Source organism: Mus pahari, chromosome 15 (genome assembly GCF_900095145.1).
Source record: "Mus pahari chromosome 15, PAHARI_EIJ_v1.1, whole genome shotgun sequence".
NCBI lineage: Eukaryota > Metazoa > Chordata > Mammalia > Rodentia > Muridae > Mus > Mus pahari.
Window position 1 is genome coordinate 58,709,574 of NC_034604.1, and position 13,643 is coordinate 58,723,216.

At 46.2% G+C, this 13,643-nt stretch overlaps 1 protein-coding gene across 9 annotated transcripts in view; it reads left to right on the forward strand.

Annotated features, from left to right (window-relative positions):
• Nucleotides 1-13,643, forward strand: part of Nedd4l (NEDD4 like E3 ubiquitin protein ligase) — a 320,649-nt gene that overhangs the window by 122,937 nt on the left and 184,069 nt on the right. Inside the window, exon 1 of one of the 9 annotated variants that reach the window (XM_021214593.1) lies at nucleotides 10,297-10,762. The exons of 5 other annotated variants lie outside the window; for them this stretch is intronic. The gene's annotated coding sequence lies outside the window, so the exon portion shown is untranslated. Of the gene's footprint in view, nucleotides 1-10,296; nucleotides 10,763-11,647; nucleotides 12,636-13,643 lie in introns of those variants that run through there. 3 more of the 9 variants (XM_021214595.2, XM_029547167.1, XM_029547165.1) reach the window with 3 other exon arrangements.

The window sequence follows — 13,643 nt, forward strand, 5'->3', positions numbered from 1 at the left end:
CTCCCCTCCCCTCCCCTCCTCTCCCCTCCTCTACTTTTTTCCTGAGACAGGGTTTCACTGTGTAGCCAGTGGCTATCCAGGACCTCATTTTGTAGACCAGGCTGTCCTCAAGAGATTGTCTACTTCTGCTGGGATTAAAGGTGTATAGCACCACCATCACCATTTAAAGGCTTAAACACCGACAGAAACAGCTGAGAGGCAGGCCGGGCATGTCTGCAGTGGGACAGGAAGTAGGGAAGGACTCAAGCTATTTGGGATGATGGGAAAGTAGCTTTTGTAGGCATTAACATTTATTTTTGGCTCTGCGGTTACAGTTCTTACTTACCACCTGCCCAGTGATCTAGGAACGAATACATTTTTAACATGCCTGTTTTTAATCAGAAGACAGTTCATTCTTGTACGATAATGTTTTCACTACAGACAGCACCCCTCCCCCCATGGCTGTTAACACTGTATAAATACAAACATTTTCTTGCCCTTGAGAAAATTCAGGCCCCTCGAGTGAACACAGAAATAAATGAAAATGCTCAAGTGATCTCAGCTAAGCTGAAACAAACCTAAGCTAAGGTGTCAGTGGTATGGTGCTTCCTGTCACCTCCGCTAGGCCACCAGAAATGTGCTGGGTGTCACCTAGCTGTGAAGCAGAGGTCAGGTGTCTAGAGAGGGTGGCACACCTTTATCGCTGTAGGCCATCCATCACTGAGGTCCGCAGCATCAGTCTCCTCCACCTGCTTCCTGCTAGATTTGTCCTTCTGGGTATCCGTGCCTTTACCAGCAGAGCCAGCTAGATAGAGCAATGTCTTGAAAACAGTAAGTGGGTGGCTGGTAATGTCGATGTCCTTGGTTTAGCTATAAATACTGCAGGCAAGACTGAACTTGGGTGGACATCGCAAGAACTAGAGCCACCTTTGCAAGAATCCATGTAAGAAAGGCATCTGGTCCCTCTTTTCTTCAGAAAAGAGTGTTTGTTAGCATGTCCTAAGACTTTTTTTTTTTTTAACACAGATGTGAAATGAATGGTCTTCGTGTTAAACTTACCTATGGTTTATGATATTGAAAGGGATGTATGCTGGGAATATCTCAGTAGACATGCATGAGGCAGGAAATAGGCTTTTTATGGCCGTTTCCCTCAGTCTCACAGAGGTAAGCCATTTCTGTGGTATGATGTTTTCTTTCTAAAATTCAAATACCGATAATGTTCCAGGATTCATAGAGCAGGTTAGATAAAGGTGATTAAACCTGGGGAGTTCCCCGTGGGAGAATTCTAAAGCTTTCTGGAGGGCGCTTTCTTTTACAAGGTGACAGAATACTTAAAGCAGGAGGTTGCAACTCTGTGCAGACCGTGGGTGTTGTTGCTCTGGCCTTGGCCTTGTTCCCTCCATAACTGTGGGAAATAAATGTCTGTCTTGATGAATTTAACCAGCTGCCAGTGTTATTTTAAGGAAGCATCCAATAGAGCAAGGCTCCAGTAGCCAGCCTCTTGAGACCCCAGGCAAGGTCCATGCCTGCTCAGAACACTGCTTTCATCTCTGAAGTGATTGGCTTAACTTCAAGGGGAACTACATTGAAAGACCATCCCATCTCTTCCCGCTGGACCAATCTCCTACTGTCAACCTGGGTTGCCTAGAGAAACCTGTCTCCCATAGGAAAGATGCTCCAAGTAGAGGGTGCTTAGACGATGCCAGCTGGCCCTCGTGCCAGTGGTTGCCCGGAGGATGGCATTTAAGTTGGCATTTATAGCACTTTTAAAGGTAGGAGTTAGCAAGCTGTGTATCATCCTTCAGTGTGCATCTGGCTGGTGGAAGCACAGGCTCTTGCGCTCAGCATAGTGATTGAGCACTCCGGGTACCTTGCATGCCTGGTTAGATGTTCCCTTAGAGCTGACCTGGGGGTGCTCTTACAGTCTATTCTTTCTTACACCTGTGGGCATCTTTTCAGATTGCTTCTCCACACTTGAGTCACTCTGGCTTTAATTTGATTCACTATAGCTTTGTGAAAGGAAAAACTTAAAAAGAAAGAAAGAAAGAAAAAGAAAGAAAGAGATTTATTTATTTAATGTATGTGAGTACACTGTAGCTATCTTCAGACACACCAGAAGAGGGCGTCAGATCCCCATTACAGATGGTTGTGAGCCATCATGTGGTTACTGGGAATTGAACTCGGGACCTCTGGAAGAGCAGTCAGTGCTCTTAATCACTGAGCCATCTCTCCAGCCCTGAAAGGAAAAACTTAAAGATCTCAAGGAGAAACACTATTTTTAATCATTTTTAGTTGTTTAACTTGTGTCTTTGTAGCCTATTTTATTCGGTTTTAACTTTTGGAGTCAAAGGATTCTTGGGAAAAATAGTTGCAACAGGAACAACTGCCTGGCTGAGGGGGGGCTTGTGTCTTGGAGCTTAGGGATATTGCTAGGAGGGCTTGGGGTGGGTCCCGGTGGGAGCTCTGGTCTCGCTGCCACCGTTCCATCAGGACTTGCTGCGCTCAGATGTATGGCAAAAGTTCCAAGACCACTCTGCGGTTTCCCCATCCGCCACAGCCTGCTCAGGTGCTTCTGAGTGTACAGTGGAGCCAGGTGGTACCATGACATTGTCACTCATCCCAGAGCCTGCTAGGCACAGGGCAGACCAGCAGAAGCAGTCTAGAAACTTTTTTTTTTTTTTCATAAAGTGTTGGGGTAGGATTCCCAAGCCTCTCTGCACCTTTTCTTGCAGGGGAACCCTTGGCCTCTCAGAGACGGAGGACTGGGTTACGCGTCAGTACCAGGAGTGCACAGTTCCAGTCACGCTCTTTGTATTAGGGAAACAGAGCAAACCTGCACAGGGACATAAGTTGTCAAAGTAGGGAGGCCTTCACTGTGACAAGACAGAGGTGATCAACACTCAAAACACAGTGTCTTAGATTAGGCTCACTTGCCCCATCAAGCTGCTGGAACCAGTTTTTGTGAGGGCCAGTTCCTTTCCCACAATGCATTCTTTAAAGCTAATAATATCTACCAACCTTATGGGTGTGTGTGTGTGTGTGTGTGTGTGTTCCCAGGTGTACAGGTTTCCATGTATATGTGTGCACATGCTTTTGGAGGACAGAAGTCAACCTTGGGTGCTGTTCCCTAGGAGGTATCCACCTTGAATTTGAGACAACATATCTCACTAGGTCCTGGGCCTTGACCATTCATCCAGGTTGTCTGGCTACCAAGTTCCAGGGCTCCGTTTGTCCCTTTCCACTCTCACAGGGATTAATTACAAGTATGGGCCGCCACATCTGGCTCGTTAACACAGGTTCTGGGAATCAAACTTGGGTCTTCGTTCTTTTTTTTTTTCCCCCAGACGATCTTTTATTGTTGAGGATTGTTTCGGTTATCCTGGTTTTTTTTGTTTGTTTGTTTGATTTTCCATGTTGTCTTAGTTAGGGTTTTACTGCTGTGAACAGACACCATGACCAAGGCAAGTCTTATAAGAAACAACATTTCATTGGGGCTGGCTTACAGGTTCAGAGGTTCAGTCCATTATCATCAAGGCAGGAGCATGGCAGCATCCAGGAAGGCATGGTGCAGGAGGAGCTGAGAGTTCTACGTCTTCATCCAAAGGCTGCTTGGGTCTTCATTCTTACATTGCAAGAATTTTCATCCCCTGAGCCATCTTCCTTGCCCCTGACCTTAAAGTTTTTAAAGAAGTTCAAGTTGTTCATCTCGACAACAACACAGTCAGAGAAGGTGTGACTACCAGACTGACTGGTGAACATGTGAGAAAAAGAATTCATGGCAAAACCAAAACATACCGGAGAGCCTACTGCGGGGTTCTGTCACAGAAGAGCTGATTTCCTTAATGTGTTACATGGTCTATAAATCTATAAGAAGACCAGTACCCTAGTAAGGGAAGATCTTCAGAGCATTGGGAGAGACAGACTGGGCAGGTAAGAGTGTTGCCTCCAGTGGAGATGGCTTTCCATCATCAGAGGGTCATGGTGTTCGATATGCTCCCCACAGACAGGGAATGAAGGAACAAATAGTTAGATCACTGTCACAGGGTAGGTGTGTCAGTGAGTTCAGCCTCTAGCAACGTGGAAGGTTTGTCACAAGGGCACTTACCTACACCATCAGATCAAGCCTGTCCATTCTATTTTTCTAACAGATACATAGTCATAGGTGCCCAGTGAGAGGTGGGCAGGAATGACTGTTCCTTGATTGATAGAGGAGATTAAAAATGAGAAATGTCCATTGAAAAGCAACTGAGCCTATGCTCAGAAATGAGTATCCCTGCCCACCTCACCTGCTGGGTTGGCCCTCAGCTGAGTTCTCTCCATCAGAGTCAGTCGTAGAGGCTGATGGTTAGGACAGACAGAAGTCTAGGTGTGTATACTGAACTTGACCTCTCGAGTTGCACATTGGACTGCTGATGTTTAAGTCTGACTCCACAGTAGAACTCACCGAGACCATTGAAAAAACATTTCACTGGGGTCTCGTCCCAGAAACAGACTTAAACAGTTTCAAATAAGAGACAGGTAGTTGGGGTCAGGAGCCACAGTGCACCCAGCTCTGCCGTTGGGAAAACTGAGGCTTGGAAAGGACACTTGTTACCCCAGAGCTCTGAAGTTACAGAAACAGCTGGGTCAGACTTGCACCCCTGACTCTGGCATGACCTACATTTGCACAACACTGCTACTGCTCTCAAGTCCTGTTCACCTCTTGACCTTTTCCAGGGAACAGTGTTGGTTTGTTGTACCACCTGCACCAACCCAGCGGCCTCAGCTGCCATTTGGAGAATGGTTATTGTGCAAATGTACATTTCTACTGTCTTACAGGAGAGGGTCTCTTTGTATAAGCAATCTACATTTGTTAGTAGACAAATCCAGGTCTTTCTATCAGAGAACCAGGCATGCCTTGATTTTCTTCCAGTCTGCTGTGTTGGGACAGAAGCACGGGATCAATTTTTGGCTCCTATTCAGTACTGTTCTCTTGAATCAGAAACCAAGCCATGACCTTCTCTCTCTCAGTCCCCTTTGTCCAGCAGGAGGACTGGGAACAAAAGATGTGTCTTCACCTTCCCAGGGCTTCTCTCTGGGTTTCCAATCCTCCCAGACAACCTGGGAAGCCTTTATCCTCCTCTGCTGTGCAGTGAGCAGCTAACAACTCCTGAGAATCCTTCAAATCGTTCCCCAAAGAAACCACTCCGCTGCAGATGCCTATATTTAGACCTCCTAAAGCCCACATCAGATTTCTGCTGCCTTTCTCTCACTGCTCTAAGCCTGCTGTTTGAAAGGCAGCAGGCTCTTTTGTCTTTAAAGTTCAGCACTGGCTGGCTGCTGGCTCCCACCTTGAACCCTACAGCCTTAGAATGTCCTAGGGCTTCTTCTTCCCTCATTGACCTAACTCTAAACCACAGGTAATAACCTTTACACCATAGAAGTAGAAACAATACAACGGGGCTAGAGAATATCTTCCCAACAGTGCCACAGCTACAAGAGTATATTTCGGTATGCCTCATCCCAGACGCATTTCACTCACGTTCACTAGACTCCTAGGAACTGGTGGCTCTCTAGGTGTCTGTCCGAGATGGGAGCATATTCGATGGTTAGTAGCATAAGATGCTATCAAGTTGAAACAATCAAGTTCAGGATCAAACTGCGCAGAACAGGATTAAGGCGTTGACTTGGAGCCTGGATTGGGCTTTCGGGTGCATGCCTTTAATTCTAGCCATGAGTTTAAAGCCATCCTGATCTATGGCAGGTTCCAGGACAGCCATGGATACATAAAGAGACCCTGTCTCAAAACAAACAAAAAGAAAAAAAAAATTTTTTTTTTTTAAACGGAGCTATCATTAGGATTGAGTCTCAGGTCTCCTAATTCCTAGGTTATCAGGTTAATTATTTGACAGGTTATCCCTTACTTCAGTGGTAGTCGCTGGCCGGCTTTGACTCGCTTGTCTGTGTCTCCATTATATTTCTGCTTTCTACCGAAACCAAACACAACCATTGTTGCTTTCTGTCCTATTAGTTGGTGGTGATGCCACCCAGTGGAATTTGTCTCTGTCTTTTTTTGTTTTTTTTTTTGTTTTTTTGTTTTTTTTTCTTCTTCGAGACAGGGTTTCTCTGTATAGCCCTGGCTGTCCTGGTTTCCTGGAGCTCACTTTGTAGACCAGGCTGGCCTCGAACTCAGAAATCTGCCTGCCTCTGCCTCCTGAGTTCTGGGATTAAAGGTGTACGCCACCATGCCCGGCTTTGTCTCTGTCTTCTGGTTGAGTTTAGTAGACCCAGATTCATGCCGACTGAAACTTAGTCACGTTCTGTAGCTTGGATGAAGAGAACAGGTGTGTGCCTTCAGAAGTTCACTGCTCTTGCTGAGTCGCACTCAGCCCATGAACATAGATTTTGCCGTTGTCTTTTAAGGAATTTGACATGTACAGACCCATACACGTATCCAACATTTTTACTAGGGCACAATATTATCATCGGTAAAGTTTACGCTCTAGAGCCTCTACAGAATTCCTTTGAGGGAACCAAGCCATAGAGCCATTCCTCCACCCCCAATCTTACAATGTTTCAGATGAGTTTATGATCTTGCTTTAGGCTGTATACATTGCTACCCACGGCTCATGGCACTGTAGTCTTGCTGTTGGCTTCATGTCTGGTTGTTTTGAACAACTGATTGGTGCATGCTGTCATTCTTCGGCACTGCAGCCAGTGTCATGGCCTTGGCCTTGCAGATGAACCTGTGGTTGGTTGCAAGTTTTTGAAAGTATTAGAGGCTAAGAGGAAAGCAAGGCTTTGAATATATACACACTTAGGAGGGGACAGGTGTCTGCGGTCTTTCCTTGCTCCTCATTCTGTGGTATTTTGTTATATAGCCTAGCCTGATGCTCTCAGTCTCCCTGCTTCAAGTTGTCAATGTATTAGAATCTAATCCTCTTACGTGGGCATCACCACACCTGGCTGAGCTATATTTCATTTTTCTTCTTCATTCATCCTTTTTTAATCTTTTATTTTTTATAATTTTAAGTATGTCCCATATTTACATATATATATTTACAAATACATTTGCATATATTTCCTCCAGTCCCTCTTGGGTTCCTCGTGGCTCCTCTTAAACTCATGGTTTCATCTTATTATTATTCTTACACTAACACAGACATACATATACTCAAATAAATCTATGCATATAGTGATTTGGAAGAATCAAACTAGATCTGCCTCCTCTTGAAGACTAGCCTTCACAGTCCTGCAAGGTGCTCTCCAAGATGCCAAGAGAGAAAGTGACCAAGGGACCAGGAGTCCTACCCAGCAGTGATACCTATGAACCACAACAGGAGCCAGGATGGTAAGCTATCCCAGGATGCAATAGGAGCCCTTACATGCTGGCGCTGACCAGCAGCTGCCTCATGGGAGTTAAGACTCACTCAGTAGGACGGAATTCATGCTGTAAACCTAACCAGCTGATGGGCACCTACTTCACCTCCCAAACCAGTATGACCTTGAGCTACATTCGTAATACTTACTCTTAACAGGTGTGGCTCTCACCCCTCATCAGAGAAGGGTTTTTCTGCAGAGATGGAGACCATTGTTGAACTGGACCTACTGATCAAAAAGCCCTTTTACAAATGAGCTATTTCTTGGCGTTACTTTTTCTGTATACTCTGAATGGAATGCAGAGCTACTGAAATTCACCTCTGGATTGTTCTAGGATAAAATTAAGCTTATTATGAATGAGATTTCTCCTGTATCTGCACTAACATACAACCAGTCCACTGTGGCGATGAGGTTACAAAACAGATGTTTTCCTCAGTGTGAAGTCCTGACAATTCCCGTCTTCCTCACTGCACTCAGTAGCATCCTTGTCTGTTACACTCCAGACACCAGATGCCTCCCCCCACCTCAGGTCCCTTGTATCGCTGCCAGTCTCCTGGCAGCTGCTTAGGAAACTGTACTCTCCCCTGCTGCTTTCTTACAAATCATAGCATCGAGTAAGAGACTTGACTCAGTGGCATCTCTTAAACATAAGTTTTCTAAGGTCATCTTTTCTCATAGTCCTCACTTCTGGTAATTACACCCCCTCTCCTAAGATTGGTGTCTTAGTTCGGGTTTTACTGCTGTGAGCAGACACCATGACCATGTCAACTCTTATAAGGACATGGCATTCAATTGGGGCTGGCTTACAGGTTCAGAGGTTCAGTCCATTATCATCAAGGCAGGAGCATGGCAGCATCCAGGCAGGCATGGTGCAGGAGGAGCTGAGAGTTCTACATCTTCATCTGAAGACTGCTAGTGGAAGACTGGCTTCCAGGCAGCTAGGGTGAGGGTCTTAAAGCCCACTCCTACAATGACACACCTACTCCAACAAGGCCACATCTCCAAATAGTGCCACTCCCTGGGCCAAGCATATACAAACTATTGATAGTTTATAACTTGTTGGATGTAGAATAGTCTAGAGGCATGAATGCACACCCTGGAGACATGGTTAGGAACGTTGCTTTAAATGTGACTGGCTGCCAATAATACATCCTCCAGCTGCACAGAACAACTTGTAGGGACCTTGACACTCACACACACTATAGGGCCCAGTCCCGAGGTGTTCCCTTCTTTGGTCGTTTCAGAATCCTCAGCTGCCTTTTTCAGTGTGCTTGGTAATTCTCTTTCCCTCTCAGTGATGTTGTGTCTCTTTCTGTTCTATGTGTGGGGCATGCTGGCGCTCATTTCTGTTTTCTCCCTGTGTGCTAAGAATTTTTGTTTCATAACCACACTCCCAGATGTTAGGTAGGGGAGGAGAAAAATATATATTTTTAAGTGTATGGGAAAATAATGAAGGTTGAAAATAAGATCTGAAGGTTGTCCTTGAGCAGCAGAGCTGGCCGTCAGGGAGTATTTGTGGCAACACAGGAATTCCATGGCTGCCTCTCTAGAGTGGATTGAAGGTGGAGCAGGGTTCATGACTGCAGTATCCAAGGGCCACCAGCAGATGGGGATGGTGATCTCTTGGCCCAGGTAGGATCAAGAATCCTCTTAAACTCCTTATTATCATCATTAAAGAGTAGTACCATTTGCCAGCCTGATCCCAAGCCTCTTAGAGGGAAGCATGCGGGCAAAGACTCCAGGCTCTGCTGTCAGCATCTCTCTATATTCTTGATCCTTAAATGGAGCATGGTCCTGGATGTCTTAGTTAGGGTTTAGTGCTGTGAACAGATACCATGACCATGTCAACTCTTATAAGGGCATGGCATTCAATTGGGGCTGGCTTACAGGTTCAGAGGTTTAGCCCATTATCATCAAGGCAGGAGCATGGCAGCGTCCAGGCAGGCATGGTGCAGGAGGAGCTGAGAGTTCTACATCTTCATCTGGAGGCTGCTAGTGGAAGACTGGCTTCCAGGCAGCTAGGGTGAGGGTCTAAAAGCTCATGTCCACAGTGACACACCTACTCCAACAAGGCCACACCTCCATATAGTGCCACTCCCTTGGCCAAGCATACTCAAACCATGACACTGGCATTCAAGTGGCAATTTACATTGAGCCCTGGGCCAAGGCCCTCCCCTCTATCTTGGGCTGCCCCTGGTTATCCTAGATAAGGTTGAGTCTGAGGGGTCATGGGCTCTCTCTTTTTGACCATTGGATTCAAAACTGAATTTCAAAACCAGTGCCTCCAACATGTTGGAGACATTGGTGAAAAGAAAATAACATCCTGTGTTAATAAACGTGCACTGGGGTATGGATTCGTTTAATGAGCAGTGCTGGGGATGAAGCCAGGGTCTTGCACCTGTTAGGCACGAGCTCAGGCAGCCCACACTATGCCTCTTGAGTCTGTCTCCACATTGAGGGAGGCAGAAAGAAGTAGCCGGGGCTGGCTGAAGGCTGTAGCTCAGTGCTAAAGGGTAAGAAAGTGTAGAGGGGTTAAAAGCAGCCTTGATGGTGGAATGTTGTTTGTTCTCAAGAACACCAGGGCTTCCCTGCTCTGCACAGGGCAGGAAGGAGGTCTCAGGGCTTCCCTTGCCAAGGATCAGGGTGGTTTAGAATATGCTCTGTGTCACTAAGCCAAAAGCCAGCTGGTTTTAGTGAATAAAAATGAAAGTTCATTTGGTCGTTATGGGGATGACAAATGTCCAGTGAGGGCGTCCTTGCTCCCTTAGCTATTCTTCCTAACATTTTTTGTGGTCATTTAGGAAACAGTCTGGAGGGCTGTCCTTCCTTGTTCCCATATACTGTGTCACTCGTTGTAAAGGGCGGCGTTCCAAATAGCTGAGAGACCCTGAGGTTCCAGGTCACCTGCGGCATACTGTATGTGCGTCTTAAAACTCGGCTGTTAACTTCCAAGGTGCAGTTTGGCTGCAGGGCAGCATTACAGAGCTGGAGTTATTCTCTAGGTCTCTGGAATCCACCAAGTTCCGCCTATAGTGTTTGGCCAGGCCTCCTCTGGGATGAGCTGTTTCTGTCTTCCCCACGTTTGAATTCGCTCACGCTTTGAGACAGGCAGGCATCAGCAGCAGCAGCAGCAGCTTCTAGCCCAGACAGCTCTCAGCACAGCCAGCTCTACACAGCTTCAGGGGTCTCTGCCTGGTGGGAGGCTCTGCTGGGCTTCTACCTGGGCAGTAGCTACAGAGCCCTCCCCTCTCAGCACCTTGCTCCGCCCACCCGTTCCAGGCTGTTGATTGCCGGTAGGGAAACTGGAGAGACCAGGATTCCTCTTCCATTCTTGCTGTTGTTAAGGGAAACAGACCAACCATCTGCATCTAGACCAGCCTTCCTCTCCCTCTCTCCCTTTTAAAGGAGGTTCTCCTGGAATCTGGTAAGTGTGGGCAAAGGCTCTGTCTCCTTTCTTGGTCTGTACAGAACGGTCTCCTGTTGTGGATCTGTGAGCTTTAACCTACGTGTGCTAGAATTTAGGGGAGTGTTTGCACTTACACCTCCTCTCGCTTAAAGTGCTCATCGAATATTTTTAGCCTTGATACCTGTATCAAAAATATAGCATATTTTTTTCCCATTCCTTATGTGCTTAACCTGTGTCATCTTGCCTGCAGCTTCTTCCCACTGTACAGCACAAAAAATGATTATGCGGATAGTTCTCTGGTGCCTTCCCCATGAATAAATGATGCATTTGTCATTGCTGTTTTCCTGAAATGTCAAAAATAGACACAGTGAAAGGATCTGTCACACAGAGTTCAGAAATTTGGTAGTTGAAATAAGGACAGATCTTTTCTTTTTAGGCTCCATTATGAATTTGTTCCGATTTAAAGCATAGCCGGTGTGGTCGCCTGGCTGCCACAGGATACGTATGTTTCTGGATCCCTGGAGACTTTCTTCCTAGGATGCGATTTGTCACAGACCTTCATAGGAAACTTGAGGGGACAAGTCCTATGGCTCCCAACTTTAGCTTTCACAGAGCTTCACAGATTTTATCATTTTGCTCTTGTGTGGAGAGAGGCGTCCTGTCAGGAAGTTTTTATACTGAGAAGCGAGGTGCCCGGCGACTCAGTCCTTTCTCACCAGCGTCTCACGGTTCTCAGTCTTCAGAAGAGGGACTGTTGTCCTCTTTCAGAGAATGTGCGATGGACATTTTATACTTAACTATTCTAAGCTACATAGTCTAAGTCACAGAGGACTTACATAAATGCCATTTAGGAAAATACAGGAATTAATTTCTTGGAGTAAGCTGTCTTTCCATGAGGTCACTTGCAGTATGGAGAGAGAGAGAGAGAGAGAGAGAGAGAGAGAGAGAGAGAGAGAGAGAGAGAGCGCTCAATTTGGTCACAAAACATGTTATATGACAAATAAATGATTTGAGGAAAATGGAATTATATAACCCTGAATGGAAGCCCAGGACAAGGATTCATTTGGGGGACATACCCATCAACGGGACCCTTACAGAAAGGCTGAGATGGAGCACGTGTGGTCTCCTGGGTTAGCGAAAAGGAAGAAGTTAACCTTGGGGTAGTTTAAACATGCCAGAAAACAAAACATTTGTCAGGAATCTTCAAAACCACGGGCCTTGGTAATGTGTGAAATTGAACTTCTGACCCTTCTTGCTTCACGGTGACTTATTTTCCTTGCAAATTATGTCGTGTTGGGCATTTTGATGTGGGGCAAACAGAACGGTTGAATTACTATAGTGACTCACTGTTCTTTTGGTGGGTGACATGAGATTGAAACCACCACCACACACCACACACCACACCACACACACACACACACACACACACACACACACACACACACACACACAAAGACATTTGAAAATTGGTGAGATAAAAACCCTAGCACTCCTCATCTGCATAATTCCCTGACCCATAAGCTGCTCTGCACCTGTGGTAATGTTTGTCCCCCCAAAATGGAGCAGGAAGAGCAAATAGACTCTGGCAACCCCAGAAGAAATCAGTGTCCTATTCCCCTAGCCAGGGGTGACCTCATTTCTTCTCCTGCCTGGACACTGGTGATTCGAACTGTGTGTTTGGTAACATTGTTTCAACTTCCAGACTCTTGCTTCTTGCCAAGAGGCTCCAGCACCTGGTTAATGATCTCTAGGGTAAATGACTGGAACCTGGTTGGGACTGCTCAAGTGGAATTGCATACCCTCCTCTGGGGACTTCTTCCCTGCCAGCCACCTGCCCACCTGTGGGAACTGGGCAGAGCCAGTCTTCTGTGCTTGTTCCTGGGTGATTCAGGTGAGGTCAAACAACAAATGCCAGAGAGGACAGCAGCTACAAGCTGCCCGCCAGAGGACCCACAGGTAGCTCCGGGAGGAGCAGGGTAGTCCTGAGGGCCACAGGCACCCCGGGAGGCGGCAGGGTGGTGGCAGATGAGAGTGGTATTAAATCATTGTGTGTCCCCATCTGCATGTGGGTCTCCCGAGGTCTCCCGCAGGCATCGTGGCTGCCATCTGCTCTTGTTCATCTTTGATTGACAGTCTCAGTAAATGGCAGGGCTGTCTTGATAGCCTTTGTACTTATAGGGCAAGGAGAATGCATGGCAGTGTTTCTTTCTGACCTAAGGACAGCACCAGTGATTTCTTTATGTTCCACAGTGATACCTAAAATAAGGTTAAAAATAGCTTTTATTAGTAACAAATAAGACTCCCCCCCCCTTTGTGATTTCTGAAAGATATTCATTAAGGTTAGTTTTAGGTCATTTTGTTTTTCAGTCCGCAGTCTGTCAGGTTTGACTGGGGAGTGTGTTTCTCACTGGTCTCTGTTGAGTGTGGATGTTCTTGTGGCTGACCTCTCTAAAGCAGCAGAAGGGCAGGTATGAAATCTGGAGAAATTTACATAAGGCATGTACTTCATGTACCCTGTCCAGAGGCATCTGTCCCTTTTCCCTACCTTTAATTGTGTTTTAGAGAATGGGGCCAGCAGCAATTATGGTGGCCAAATGATCCTTGAGCTGTGTGGTCGTCTGCGGCAGGGTGTGCATAGGTCCATCATGAGCCATCTCCGCTCTTTCTCAGGCCAAGTTCTGCCTCACACAGGCTGGATTGACCACTAGCTGGGCCTCCGATGTTTATCCTAGAAGCACGGGGTAGGTAGGATTAAATATGATTTTTTAACCTGAATTCTTTGTTACTAGGGAATTTACAGTGTATGTGTTGCAGGCATTTTCTTTTTAAAGCAGGAATAAAGCTGGACATAGTGGTGTCTCTCTAGAGTTCTCCTATTTGTGGTGTGCAAGCAGAAATA